The sequence below is a fragment of the Scyliorhinus torazame genome, chromosome 11 (genome assembly GCF_047496885.1).
Source record: "Scyliorhinus torazame isolate Kashiwa2021f chromosome 11, sScyTor2.1, whole genome shotgun sequence".
Classification (NCBI taxonomy): Eukaryota; Metazoa; Chordata; class Chondrichthyes; order Carcharhiniformes; family Scyliorhinidae; genus Scyliorhinus; species Scyliorhinus torazame.
The window spans coordinates 157,131,253-157,144,653 of NC_092717.1; the positions used below are offsets into that span (position 1 = coordinate 157,131,253).

At 48.8% G+C, this 13,401-nt stretch overlaps 1 protein-coding gene across 2 annotated transcripts in view; it reads right to left on the reverse strand.

Annotated features, from left to right (window-relative positions):
• The window catches only part of dlgap1a (discs, large (Drosophila) homolog-associated protein 1a), a 1,321,170-nt gene that overhangs the window by 754,908 nt on the left and 552,861 nt on the right, over positions 1-13,401 (reverse strand). For both annotated transcript variants that reach the window (XM_072467915.1, XM_072467917.1), the window contains exon 3: positions 11,301-11,392. The gene's annotated coding sequence lies outside the window, so the exon portion shown is untranslated. The remainder of the gene's footprint in view (positions 1-11,300; positions 11,393-13,401) is intronic.

The following is a 13,401-nucleotide window of genomic DNA, read 5'->3' on the forward strand; positions in this document are numbered from 1 at the left end:
TGGCAGCTCCAACAGAGCAAGACTCCCTCAGCACTGAAGTGGATTATGTGCTCAAAGATTGGAATTGGGTTTTAATCCACAACTTTCAAACTCAAAGGCAAAATTTGAACCAGATTAGTCAACCAACACAGTGGGCGAGATTCTCCACTCCCGCGCTGGTTGGGAGAATCGCCTGGGCCGCCAAAATTTCCCGGGACGCCGGTCCGACGCCCTCCCGCAATTCTCCCAAGCAGCGGGAACAGCCAGTCGAGTTCCGCGGGCCGTAGGCCGGAGAATCGCCAGACACCCAAAATGGCGATTCTCCGGCACCCCCGCTATTCTCAGGCCCGGATGGGCCGAGCAGCCAGGCCAAAACGGCGGGTTCCCCCCGGCGCCGTCCACACCTGGTCGCTGCCATCGGGAACAGCGTGTGAACGCTGGGGGGGGGCGGCCTGCGGGGGGGCGGAATCCTGCACCGGGGGTACCTCAAATGTGGGATGGCCAGCGATTGGTGCCCACCGATCGTCGGGCCGTCCTCTCTGAAGGAGGACCTCCTTCCTTCTGCGGCCCCGCAAGATCCATCCGCCATCTTCTTGCGGGGCGGACTCAGAGAGGATGGCAACCACGCATGCGCGGGTGACGTCAGTTATGCAGCGCCGGCCGCGTCATCTATGTGGCGTCGCCTTTACGCGGCGACAAGGCCTGGCGCGTGTAGATGACGCGGTCCCGATCCTAGCCCATCGTCGGGGCCTGAATCGGTCGGTATCGGGACCGTTTCGCGCCGTCGTGAACCTCGAAGGCGTTCACAATGGCGTGGGCACTTCGGCGCGGGAGTGGAGAATCCCGCCCAGTTTGTCTAGATTATTAGAAATACTGAAATTTATGCATTGGCCTTTGTGTAATTCTTTTAAATTTCCAGTGTTAACAGTGAGAATGTTTCGCTCTTGCTTTTGTTTTAACCTGTTTATCGGTTATCCAGTGTAAAACGATAAGTAATTTATTCAGTCCAAAGCATTGATTTTTATGAAGAACATATGTTTTTGATATCCCTATAATTTCCAAAAGATGTTCTAGGTGCAATCTTCCCAGAATTACACAGAGTGTTGGATCAGGCGAGAAAAGCTTTGTGGAACTCGCTGGCTTGACATCTGCCTTTTCTCGTCTCATTTAACGGCACTCTGTGCGATTTCAGAGTACTGGCGAGGAACACAGTCAGCTGGAGGGGTGGGGTCTAAACATGCCAGAAATGAACACCCCCATGGACATGGCCCAACACCCCCATCGACGGACATCAGGACCCCCCTCCCCACCCACCGGCGGTAAGAGGAACACCCCCAACCTCGCATGCAGAAGGGGACCTCTCACCCACACACAGAAGGAGACCCCCCACATTAGAGGAGGGTAACCCCCGGTATAGTCCTCTCACAGTGCCTTCTGGCAATGCCCCCTAGTGCTCGGATCCAAATCACAGGCACGTCCGTTAACCCTCGGGGACTGCAGGCACCTCTGCCCCCTGGCATGGTCATCATTACTGATTTTCACTTTTGAAAACCAGCAGTGAATCATGCCACCATGATGTTATGCTGTCGGTGGTGGAGGATGCGTCGTGAACAGAAGCTATGGCATCAAGCCCCTCAAAGATATTATAATTTATGCTACAATATGTATATTAGCTTCATGCCCTTTCTGGTTGTGAACCTGATCATGTCACTGGCAAGAGGTAGGGAAACTCAGAAACTCAAATATCGCCGTTAGGATTTGGATTTCTGAGTTTGCATGTGGTTTTGTGGTGGAGTCTCCCACACAGCGAACTAAGTCACACCATCAGTGATACAAATTAAAACAAAGGAAGTCAAAGGTGAACTATGAAATTAAACTATCATGAAATATGAAATAAAAGAACAACATATTTTGCAGACAAATCAATAAAAAAGGAAGACTGTGATGGGAATAGGATCATTAAGAGGATAATGCCACAGTAACGATGGAGAGATGGCAGAAATATTGAAGAATTATTTTTCTTTGGTATTTACAAGGAAGATAGAACAAGTAGATATGGCACTGAATGATGAGATAAGCAATGAGAAAATTGCCATTTAGGGTATAAAAAGAGAACACATCAAATAAACTGAATAAATTCACAGAGGATAAAACCCCTGATCCTGTTAAATTGCATCCACATAGTTTAAATTAATCCAGTGAAAAGATAGCAGAGCCATTGCTACTCATATTTAATAATGGTTGGAAAAAGGTGCAATGCCGGAAGACCAGAGATAGCTGATGTTATTTCTATGTCTAAGAAGGTCACAGAACATGTCCAAAGGACTATAGACTAGTCAGATTAACATCAGTTAAAATAGTGGAAATCCTGATCAAAGGAGAGAATAGAAGAAGATATAGAAATGAGAACTGTAATAATGAATCATTTGCATGGATTATAGGATAATAGGAACATACGGCAGAGTGGTGGCACAGTGGTTAACACTGCTGCCTCACAGCGCCAGGGACCCAGGTTCGATTTCAACCTGAGGTGAGGTCTGTGTGAAGTTTGCTCATTCGCCCTGTGTCTGCATGGGTTTCCTCGGGGTGCACCAGCTTCCTTTCACAGTCCAGGGATGTGCAGCTTAGGTGGATTGGCCATGCTAACTTGACCCTCAAATTTAGATTTAGGACATACGATAGATGCACAGTGTAAATACATTGATATAGACATTGGGTGAAGATTACGGAGCGCAGTACTATTCAGTAGAGAAGATGCATCAAGAGATCAGTTCAGTCCATAAGAGGACCATTCAAGAGTCTGGTAGCAACAGGGAGAAGCTGTTTTTAAATCTGTTAGTGCATGTTCTCAGACTTTTGTATCTTCTGCCCGATGGAATACCCCAGATGGGAGGGTCTTTGATTATGCTGCCCACTTTCCCCAAGCAGCGGGAGATATAGACAGAGTCAATGGATGGGAGGCAGGTTTGTGTGATGGACTGGGCTGCGTTTGCGACTCTCTGTTGTTTCTTACAGTCTTGGGCTGAGCTGTTGTTATACCAGGCTGTGATGCAGCCAGATAGGATGCTTTCTATGGTGCATCTGTAAAAATTGGTAAGAGTCAATGTGGACAGGCCGGATTTCCTTAGTTTCCTGAGGAAGTATAGGCGTTGTTGTGCTTTTTTGGTCGTAGTGTCGACGTGGGTGGACCAGGACAGATTGTTGGTGATATGTACACCCAAGAATTTGAAGCTGTCAGCCATCTCCACCACACCACCATTGATGAAGACAAGGGTGTATATGACACTTTGCTCCAGTGTCCAAAGAATAGGTCGGGTCACGGGGATAGGGTTGGGGATTGGGCCTAAGTAGGGTGCTCTTTCGAAGCGTTGATGCAGACTCGATGGGCCAAATGGCCTCCTTCTGCACTGGAGGGCATTCTATGATCATACAAATTAGGAGCAGGAGTAGGCCATGCAGCCCTTCAAGCCTGCTTCTCCAGTTGATAAGACCAGGAGTGTTCTACTTTCCTGTAGAGGTGCATTCAACAGGAAACCCTATTGAAAACGGCGGGACCAAATGATCTTGTCCTGCCTTTGACTCTCTTATCAATCCAGAATCCATCTAATTTTTTCTTTTAATTCGCTCATGGAACGTGGGTGTCGCAGGCTGGGTCAGCATGTATTGCCCATCCCTAATTGCCCTTGAGGGGTAGTTAAGAGTCAACCATGTTGCTGAGGATCTGGAGTCACAGTTAGGCCAGACCAGGTAAGGCTGACAGTGTCATGTTGGCAGTGTTAGGGGGAATTGACAGGGCACTGCCCGGCCATGTCCCTCACTACCTGTGGGCATATACTCACCTCCGCACCCTTGGCATCATCGTCACGAATGGTTCTTGTTTTTGAAAACCAGTAGTGATTTACGTCAGCATGCTGACTGAGTGTGTGGATAAGGCATGGGCAGATGTTACAGTGTCAAGCCCAGTAAGTATATGTAACTACATTGAAAATGATGGACAGGTTCGTGCCTGATAACATCATCGGCGGGGGTCGGAAAGATCCCAAACTGAGTTCTCACTGGTGTAAATCCTGCTATGGCCTTCTTGCAAGATCTAATGGCCATGACGGGATTTGCACCTGCAGCAAATGAGGCCACTAAATCCCACCCAGCGTTCTTATATTCTTCTTACCGTAATGAACAAGTTCACATTTTCCAATGTTATATTTCATCTGCCGAATTATTCCCACCCTATCTAAATTCCTTGTTGTCTTGAAACCTTACTTTCCTATATATCTTGGTGGCACCAGCAAACTTAGCTACCTTTCTTCATCCAAGTCATTTAAATAAATCATAAATAATTGACGCCCCAGCACTGATCCCTGTGACAATCCACTAGTTACATCTTGCCAACCCAAAAATGACCCATGTAACCCCACTCTCTGCTTCTTGTTACAAACCAATTCTCTGTCCATGCTAGTATGTTACTGCCTACACCATGACCTCGTGTTTTGTGAAGTCACTTTTGATGTGGCACCTTCTCGGGTGCCTTTTGAAAGTTCAGTAGAGGTTTTCCTTTCTCCACCTTGCTTGTTACTTCCTCAAAGGACTGTAATGAATTAGCGAAACAAGGTTTCCCTTTCACAAAGCATGTTGTCGCTAATGATTGCATTAAGATTTTCTAACTGCTTTAACCTCTTTAATAATAGATTCTGGCATTTTCCCTAAGATAGATGTTAACTAAATGGCCTGCAGTTTCCTGCCTTCTGCAGGAATGACAGATGGCCAAGTAAATTGTGAAGAAGGCAAAAGGTGTCTGCAAAGGGATACAGATAGGTGAAATGAGTGGGCAAAAAGTGGTCAGGTAGAGTATAACGTGGAAAAACGTTAACTTGTCCACTTTGAAAGGGAGAACAGAAAAGCAGCATATTACTTAAATTAAGATTTAATTTACAGAACTTGATGGTATTGAGGGATTTGGGAGTACATGAAGCAAAAAAAATTAGTATGAAGGTACAGCAAGTAATTAGCAAGTTGAATGGAATATTGGGGTGCGGTGCGGCAGGTAGATGTCAGGAAATTCCTCTTCCGGGATCTACCAGGTTCGCCACGCCTTGTGAGGATTGTGGGCTGCATCACTAGTTAATTTGCATATTAGAGCGAGACAGCTAGTCTCACTCTAATATGCATTTTGCTGAGTTACCCAAGGCATTGGGATCTAACCCCCTTGCCTTGGACATCATAGAATCATAGAATTTACAGTGCAGAAGGAGGCCATTCGGCCCATCAAGTCTGCACCGGCTCCTGGAAAGAGCACCCTACCCAAGGTTAACACCTCCACCCTATCCCCATAACCCAGCAACCCCACCCAACACTAAGGGCAATTTTGGACACTAAGGGCAATTTAGCATGGCCAATCCACCTAACCCGCACATCTTTGGACTGTGGGAGGAAACCGGAGCACCCGGAGGAAACCCACGCACACACGGGGAGGATGTGCAGACTCCGCACAGACAGTGACCCAAGCCGGAATCGAACCTGGGACCCTGGAGCTGTGAAGCAATTGTGCTATCCACATTGCTACCGTGCTGCCCTTAGGCATCTCAGATGAGTGCCATTTAGTGCGGGGCCAGATGGAATAACACGGCACTCGTGGGTGACTCCAAGGCGATCAGGGGCCCTCAGGTGCTTTCCCTATGGGCAGTGTGACACCCTGGCACTGCTGGTACCAGCCTGACAGTGTCAAGGTGCCCTGGTGACACTACCAGCTGGCAGAGGCACTGCCAGGGTTCTAGACTGGCATTGCTAAAGTGCCAGGCTGTCATTTTTCCCAGGCAGGGGTTTGGACTTAGGGGTGCCCTGTGCAGGTGCCGTGGGCGGCACCCGAGGACCCCCTTATTGGTGAGTTGTTGCTTTGGGGGGTTGAGTTGGGGGGGTTGCGCTGGGGTCGCCAAACGGAGCTCCTCAGTGCAGGAAATGGGACCACAGCCTCATTGGGGAGTTCCCCGCTGAGGCCCCAAATGCAACCAGAGTCCCGGTATATAGCGTGGCGTTTCTCACCGCTGTGAGTGCCAGGAAATACCTGGTTAAACGCACTTGTCCCGGGACTCTTCCGATTCGGATAGATCGCACCCTTGGTGTTTATTGCATGGAGGATTGATTATATAAGGTAAAGAAGTGTTGTGACAGATGTACAGGGCCTTAGTGAGATCACACACGGAGTACTGTTTACAGTTTTGGTCTCCTTGCTTAAGCAAGGATATAATTATATTTGAAGCTGTTCAGAGAATATTCACTGGATTGATTCCGGGAATGAATAGTTATCTTCTGAGGAAAGGTTGAGCAGGTTTGGACTAAACCCGGTAGAATAAGGCTATATTTTTGAAACTCCTAATCCTGAGAGGGCTTGGCAGGGTGGATGCTCAGAGAATTTTTCCCCTTGTGCGGAAGTCTAGAGATAAGATGCAGTTTAAAGATTAGGGGTCTCCCATCTGAGACTGAGATGAGAAGATATTGGGCTGGATTTCTCCACTGTTGGGATTCTCCATTGTGCCAGCAGGGCATCCACACTGGGGAATTTCCCGAAGGCATGGGGCTACCCACCATGGGAAACCACACTGACCGGCTGGCGGGACCAGAAAACCGATGCGGCGGCACCAAGAGTCCCACCCCTTATTTTTCTCTCTGAGTAGTTGAGGCTGGGTCACTAAATACATTCAAAGCTAGTTTGTTATATTTTTGTTCAACAAGGCAGTGAAGATGAAGCTACAATTAGATCAGACATGACCTTATTGAATGGCAAAGCAGGTTCAAGGGGCTGACTGGCTTATTCCTGCTCCCTGTTCCTGTGCGTGATTGGGGGAGGGTGGTGATTCCAACCCCTTCCCGACTCGCCCAGATTAAGTCCAGGCAGGAAGGCATACTGGCCAGAGGCCAAGTGAGGGTGTTAAAGGGCCACTAGTATTTAACCCTGTAGAAGCCAGGGAATTAATCTCCTAGGGAGGTCGCCTAGCACATCCTACTGGGTTTGACTGCAGATTTCTAATGGGTGGGGGGAGACCTTGAGCATAGGCACTCTGTATCTGATTGAAGGGCCTGGCAGCGGGAAGGGAGACCTCACAAAAATCCTCCCCCCCCCCTTGCTGTCAGCCTCCATCTCCTCCATTGATTGTACCTCCCTCCTCCATGGGAACCCAGCCCCACCCCAATTAACTGTCTCTGGAGAATTCTTTGCTGATTCTCTGGTGCAATGCCGACTGTGGCCGCTGCTCCTGGTGGCACTGCCGGTACTGCAGAGCTACTGGCTTCCAATCAGCCAGCAGCCCTTGAGGGTGCGGTTTCTATTCTACTGGGGTTGTGATCAGGTGGGAGGCCTGACACTATCCAGGTAGCTGTGCGGTAGCCTTGAACCAGTGTCCACCTCCTGGGGAGAAGCGGATAGAGGGTCACAATTATAGTTTTCGATGAGGAGAAATAGGAAGAGGCTCGAGTGGAACGTAAGGGCCAGCATTGAATCGTTGGGCCAAATGGCTTGTTTCTGTGCCATATGTGCTATGTTAATGAATTATTGTTAATAAACTGAAAATCAATAAGATTTTACGATGCTGCATAAATCATTAGCCGTAGCTATCGATGGCATTTGATTTTTAATGTACTTTGAGGATTTTATTTTACTTTGTCCGAATGATTCTATTGTATCTGCTCATACTACCTCAAATGACACTTTTTTGGATTGCTTCTTTTTATCACCCAAATATTCACAATTTTTCATATGATCAAATGAGCTTCTGAAAAGCTTGCAACAGGATTCTGTGGGAGAAGCTGTGACATCTATAGATGTATTTGCATAATCATTGTACAGTAAACTGGTCTTTAGGACGAATATTAAAATTCTGTAAGGATTTGATTCAGTGGTTCTGTGAATTGATTGAAAGTCTTTGGGCGGAGCCCCTAACACAATTACCAGATATCATTCAGGAGATGGTGTCAAACTAAGGCAGGGGGGAGAATTTCCTCTGATTCCTCTGGATCTCTACAGCACATTCCATTTAAATATGTACATGTACACAAAGCTTGTAGGTTCAAATACCTCGGGCGGGCTGCTCCGACCCCCCGCCGGGTCGGAGAATCGCTGGGGGGCGGCGTGAATCTCACCCCCGCCAGCCGCCCAATTTTGCGGCACCAGAGATTCCGCTGCTGTAATGCCGGTCCCGCCGGCGTTAATTGAACCACCTCCCTTACCAGCGGGACAAGGCGGCGCGAGCGGGCTCCGGGGTCCTGGGGGGGGGCACGGGGCGATCTGGCCCCGGGGGGTGCCCCCACGGTGGCCTGGCCTGCAATCGGGGCCCACCAATCCGCGGGCGGGTCTGTGCCGTGGGGGCACTCTTTCCCCTCCACGTCGGCCGTGTAGGTCTCCACGATGGCCGACACGGAGGTGACTCCCCCCTGCGCATGCACGGGAATGATGTCAGCAGCCGCTGACGCTCCCGCGCATGCGCGGACTTCCGCCAGCCGGCGGAGTCCCTTAGGCCCTGGCTGGCGTGGCACCAAAGGCCTTCCACACCAGCCGGCAGGACGGCAACCACTCCGGCGCGGGCCTAGCCCCTAAATGTGAGGGCTTGGCCCCTAAAGGTGTGGAGAAATCCGCACCTTTCGGGCGGCCCGATGCCGGAGTGATTCACACCACTCCACCCCGCCGGGACCCCCCGGGTAGGGGAGAATCCCGCCCCTCTTCAGTGATCTGAGCACAAAATTGAGGCTGACACAGAATGAGTGTTGCACCGCTGGAGACATTGGGCGGGATTCTCCCAACAGGAGTCTAAGTGCCGACTCTAGAGTAAAAACCGGAATGTTTTACTCCGGCGTGGGCGCCCATTCCCAGACCCCTATTCTCCCCCCTCCGTGGGGCTAGCAGGGGCGTCACGCGATTTACGGGGGCGGGGCCTCGGAGCGGCATCAGAGACTCGGCGCTGCGTAAAAGACGCGGTGCCTTGGGTCCCGCGCATGCGCAGTTGGGCTGGCGCCAACTAGCGCATTCGCGGTGGCCGTCCTCCCCAGGCCGCCCCGCACAAACATGGCGGATAGATCCAGGCTCGCCGGCGGAAGAAAGGAGGCCCGCTGACAGAGAGGCCGGCCCGCCGATCGGTTGGTTTCGATCGCGTACCAAGCCACTCTGGAGGGCATCCCCGGGGTTGGGACCCCCCTCCCCCCCCACAGGCCACTCCCAGCCCTTGAAGCCCCAGGTCCCGTCGGTCCGAGAGCAGGTTAGAACAACGCCGGCGGGATTGTCATTTTTTTCGCCAGCCGCTCGGCCCATCTGCGGCGATTCTCCGAGCGGACCGGCGCGATTCTCGCGGCGCTGGTTTCGGGGAGGGTGGGAGAATCGCGTGCGGGAGTCGGGGCGGCGTGGCGCGATCCGCGCGGCGCCCCCGCGATTTTCCCACCTGCTGGGGGGGGGGCGGGGGGGAGAATACCGGCCAAAATCTTTCAGGTAAGGCATTAAATCGAGACCATCTGTCCTTTCAGGTGGGTATAAAAGAAGAAGAGGAGCAGGGATTTGCTCCAGGTGGCCAATATTTATCTTTCAACCAACGTCACTGACAAACAATTATCTGCCAATTATTACATTACAATGAATTTTCGTCTTCAATGACTTGCAGCTAAAGGATCTGAGGAATTTAAAACACAGGTCACGCATTTCTCTTTCCAAGAATGGATGCTTCCTCTGTCTGAGCCAACAGATGTATGCCCAGGTCAGTGTTACAAGAGTACTTTTTTTCACTGCCCCAGTCTGGAATGCTCTCTAACTTCCAGACAAGGATCTCTTTTCTGGGAGATCTCTTGGGGTGCGGGGGGGGGGGCAAAGAATACATTTAGTTAGGGGTCTGTGGGCATTCCTTTAGCTTGGGCATCTCTGTGGGGGTACCTTTAGTTAGGGGTTCTCTGGGGGGGGGTTCTTTAGTTAGAGGGTCTCGGTGGTCCCCCTATTCAGGGGGTCTCTGGGAGTTGCCCCTATTCAGGGGGTCCCTGTGTGGAGGGGTCTGGTTGTTAGGAATGGATTTCCAGATAAAATAAAATAACCTTTATTGTCACAAGTAGGCTGACATTAATACTGCAATGACGTTACTGTGAAAAGCCCCTAGTCGCCACATTCCGGCGCCTGTTCGGGTACACAGAGGGAGAATTCAGAATTTTCAGCTGGTACGGGAATTGAACCCACACTGCTATCCTTTTCCTGCATCACAAACCAGCTGTCTAGCCCACTGAGCTAAACCAGCACAAAATACTAATTTGACGTCAATTATCCAATAGACTGATATATAAAGGGGTGACAAGTGGCACTATTTGTTAGTGGAGATTAGTGTGTGAATTTGGATCAAAGATATGAAGGTGTTTTATGGAGAAGCAGAACCCTTGCCTCATTTACTCTACAGCAACCCAGAAGCTTGAACACTGGTGAGGGTGGGATTGGCATGTTTGGTATTGTGCGCAGGGTGGCCCTCAGGTGGATCTTGGGAGTGACCCCCTAAAGAGGTTACCCCCTTGGCCCACAGTGAGGTCCGCCGCATCAGGGCCACGTTTGCCCATACCTGTTGTAATCCATGTTCATGTGAGCCCTGGCCTGGAGGACTGGAGAAACATGAGGGTCTGGAGAATCTGGTGCCTGACCCATTTCCATACACCTACTGGCGTGCTGGTATGATGGCAACAACCCCGATTCCGCCGCCAGTGGGGGGGCCGAAGCATCGCAAACAGATCGGGGCCCGATTCTCCGCTGCATCGGGATCCCGCTACCGGCGGCGGGTGCGGGAGAATCCAGCCCAACATTTTAAAAAGTACTTCATTAGCTGTAAGCTCTCTGAAAGGCACTATACAAATGTAGGCCCAGCTTCTTCTTCAACAGAGCTTCCAATGAAGTTACAGTGGCAGAGTGGGAGAAACCCTGAACGCATTCAGTGCCCCATCTCCCACTTCTCCCAAGTTCTTTCACTGGAGGGGGGAGGGATTTCAAGGCAGTCAGCCCATACTCTCATCAACCACCTAGCAATTATGCAAAAGTAGAACCTGCAGGTGACTGGGGAAAACTAATCTGCCTAGTTTCTTGGTTGGGCAGTGGTGCTTTGCAGAAGGGTGGAAAACAGAATTGAAATATAAATATATAAAATTTTCAAAGAAATTAAATCAAACAAGGTTTTGTTTCAGAATAATTTTCGTCTTCAATCATTGTACAACTATTTTTAATGGAAAAAGATACACCTCAGGCTGTCGATAATAGTAATGGTAAAATGTACATTTCACAAGAGAAAGATAAAATATGTGCAGTTAATTAGAAAAAGGTTGCTTACCTAATTTGCTTTTCCATATCAGTTCCTTACAGGCGAGCTTTGAGCAACTCTCCACTGTCTTTGCGAACACAGGTAAGGAATTTGCAGTAATGCTGTATTAAAATATAACAGAAAAATAGGTCAGTCACTTTTCAATAGACATTAGTTGTGAGGTTAAATCTTATTTACACAAAAACACCAATCATCATTTGAAACTGACATTATTATCCACCACTGATGTTCTGAATTAACATCTTTTGCTATTATATCAATGTCACTTTGTTCACCATGGATTGCATGACCATATACTTACAATATATGCTGTGTGTTATTTCCTGAGAAAGCCAGTATGTCTAGAGTTTGAATTGTGAGGTACAATATCACTTTAATGCACATTTCATGACTCAATCAACTCAATCTGCTGTTCAGCACTGTTAATAATTGGCAATAACAAAATGTCCTAAAGCTGACAAAAACAATCTTCCACAGCACATACAATTTGAGACCATGAACGACGATCAAAGAAGGAAGATTAGACAGTTTAACTGCTTTACACAAAGGGTGGCAGATAAATGGAACATCTTACCCAGGGAGGAGGGAGGCAGAAGCAGAGAGTGATAGCAAATTTCAAGTGGACCTCAACAGATATTTAGCAAAGGAAGCAATTTCTGAGTCTGAGAGATATAGCGGGTCATTTCGTACCCTCAAAAAATGTGCTAGTTTGGATCATATGGGACGGTAAAATGTTAAAAATCCAAAGCAGGAACTGAACTCGGCTACTTCTGATTTTATTGTCAGTGGGATAAGGGGTAAGTGACCAATCTGCTCCCTAGGTGGGTGGGTAATTAAAACCTCTCATGGAGATTATAACAATGTTTCTGTTTTTAAACACAGTTGGCGAAGCTTTTGGGCCCTTGCAAAGCCTGATAGATAAAAGAAGGTCTGGATCCAACAAGTACCTTGATAGCATTGCTTGTGGGTCAGGAACAACAGGAATGTAAACATCCTAACCACCTTCATGATATTCCCCATCACTGAAACCAACACAACACCACCAACAAAGCATCACTGATTCTTCCCGGATCATCCATTTCTCCCTCCGATCTCTCCCTGACCCCTCTCCAATCTCTCTCCTACATGCATTGATCTATCCCCAATCCCTCAGCTCTTCCTCTGATCTCTCCCAGACAGCCTCCGATCACCCCAGCCCTGTTATAAGAATAGTAACATGCCAAATGCCATAGACATAACTCGAGAGTGTGACCAACATTCTCCTTCCTGACTCATAATGGGGACAATTTCCAGCTCCACCGCTCACCTAAACACGATGTCAGAAAGCCTGAACTGCAATGGAAGCAGGCAGCTGAGGTGCTCGCCCATTTACAGGTTTGCTGTCAATATTTCATAAGGCAGGTCTGGGGAGTCAATGAAGCAAGCAGCAACTGCTGGCCACCCACTTTTCATGGTGAGAAATGGACAGCTGACCAATTAAATTACCCCTAATACGTTTTTTCTAACTTAGTGGTGAGCCAAAGTGACTATATTTTCCTATGCCGTTAAGAATTACTCTATAGAGGACTGTATATAAAGGGTGTGAAGTGTTGGGTGCTCTGAGGTACAGACGAACCAACACGGTTGCAATTGGTACAAAGCAGTTTTATTCCATTAAACTATTTATACATCAGATTTGGTACTCAGCACGTTGTGACTGTGTGAGTGTCTTGCTATGAGGTCCTGGCCCTGTGCCGTCTCCAGATGGACTGCCTAGGAAGTGTTGTGTTTCTTGTTTTATACCGTGTCTGCTCTTGTCTGTGATTGGCTGTCGTGTTATGTGTGCTAATTGGTCCGTCTATCATTATGTATGTGTTATGATGTATGTTTGAATATCATGACAGGATGTAATCAATAGTTTTGGATTGGGGACTTCCGGGTGCGGCGATGACCAGCTGAGTCGCACGTTTCGGCAGCTCCCGGTGAAACGGACTTTTGGGCTCTTGATAGGAGCCCCAACGGCAATTTTGACGGCTAAAAACACTGTGCGGTAAACCAGAAGGGAATTCCCCCTGGATACGGATGAAAAAAGGAGGAGAAAGTGGCCGGATTGCAGTGGATCCTTTAGAAC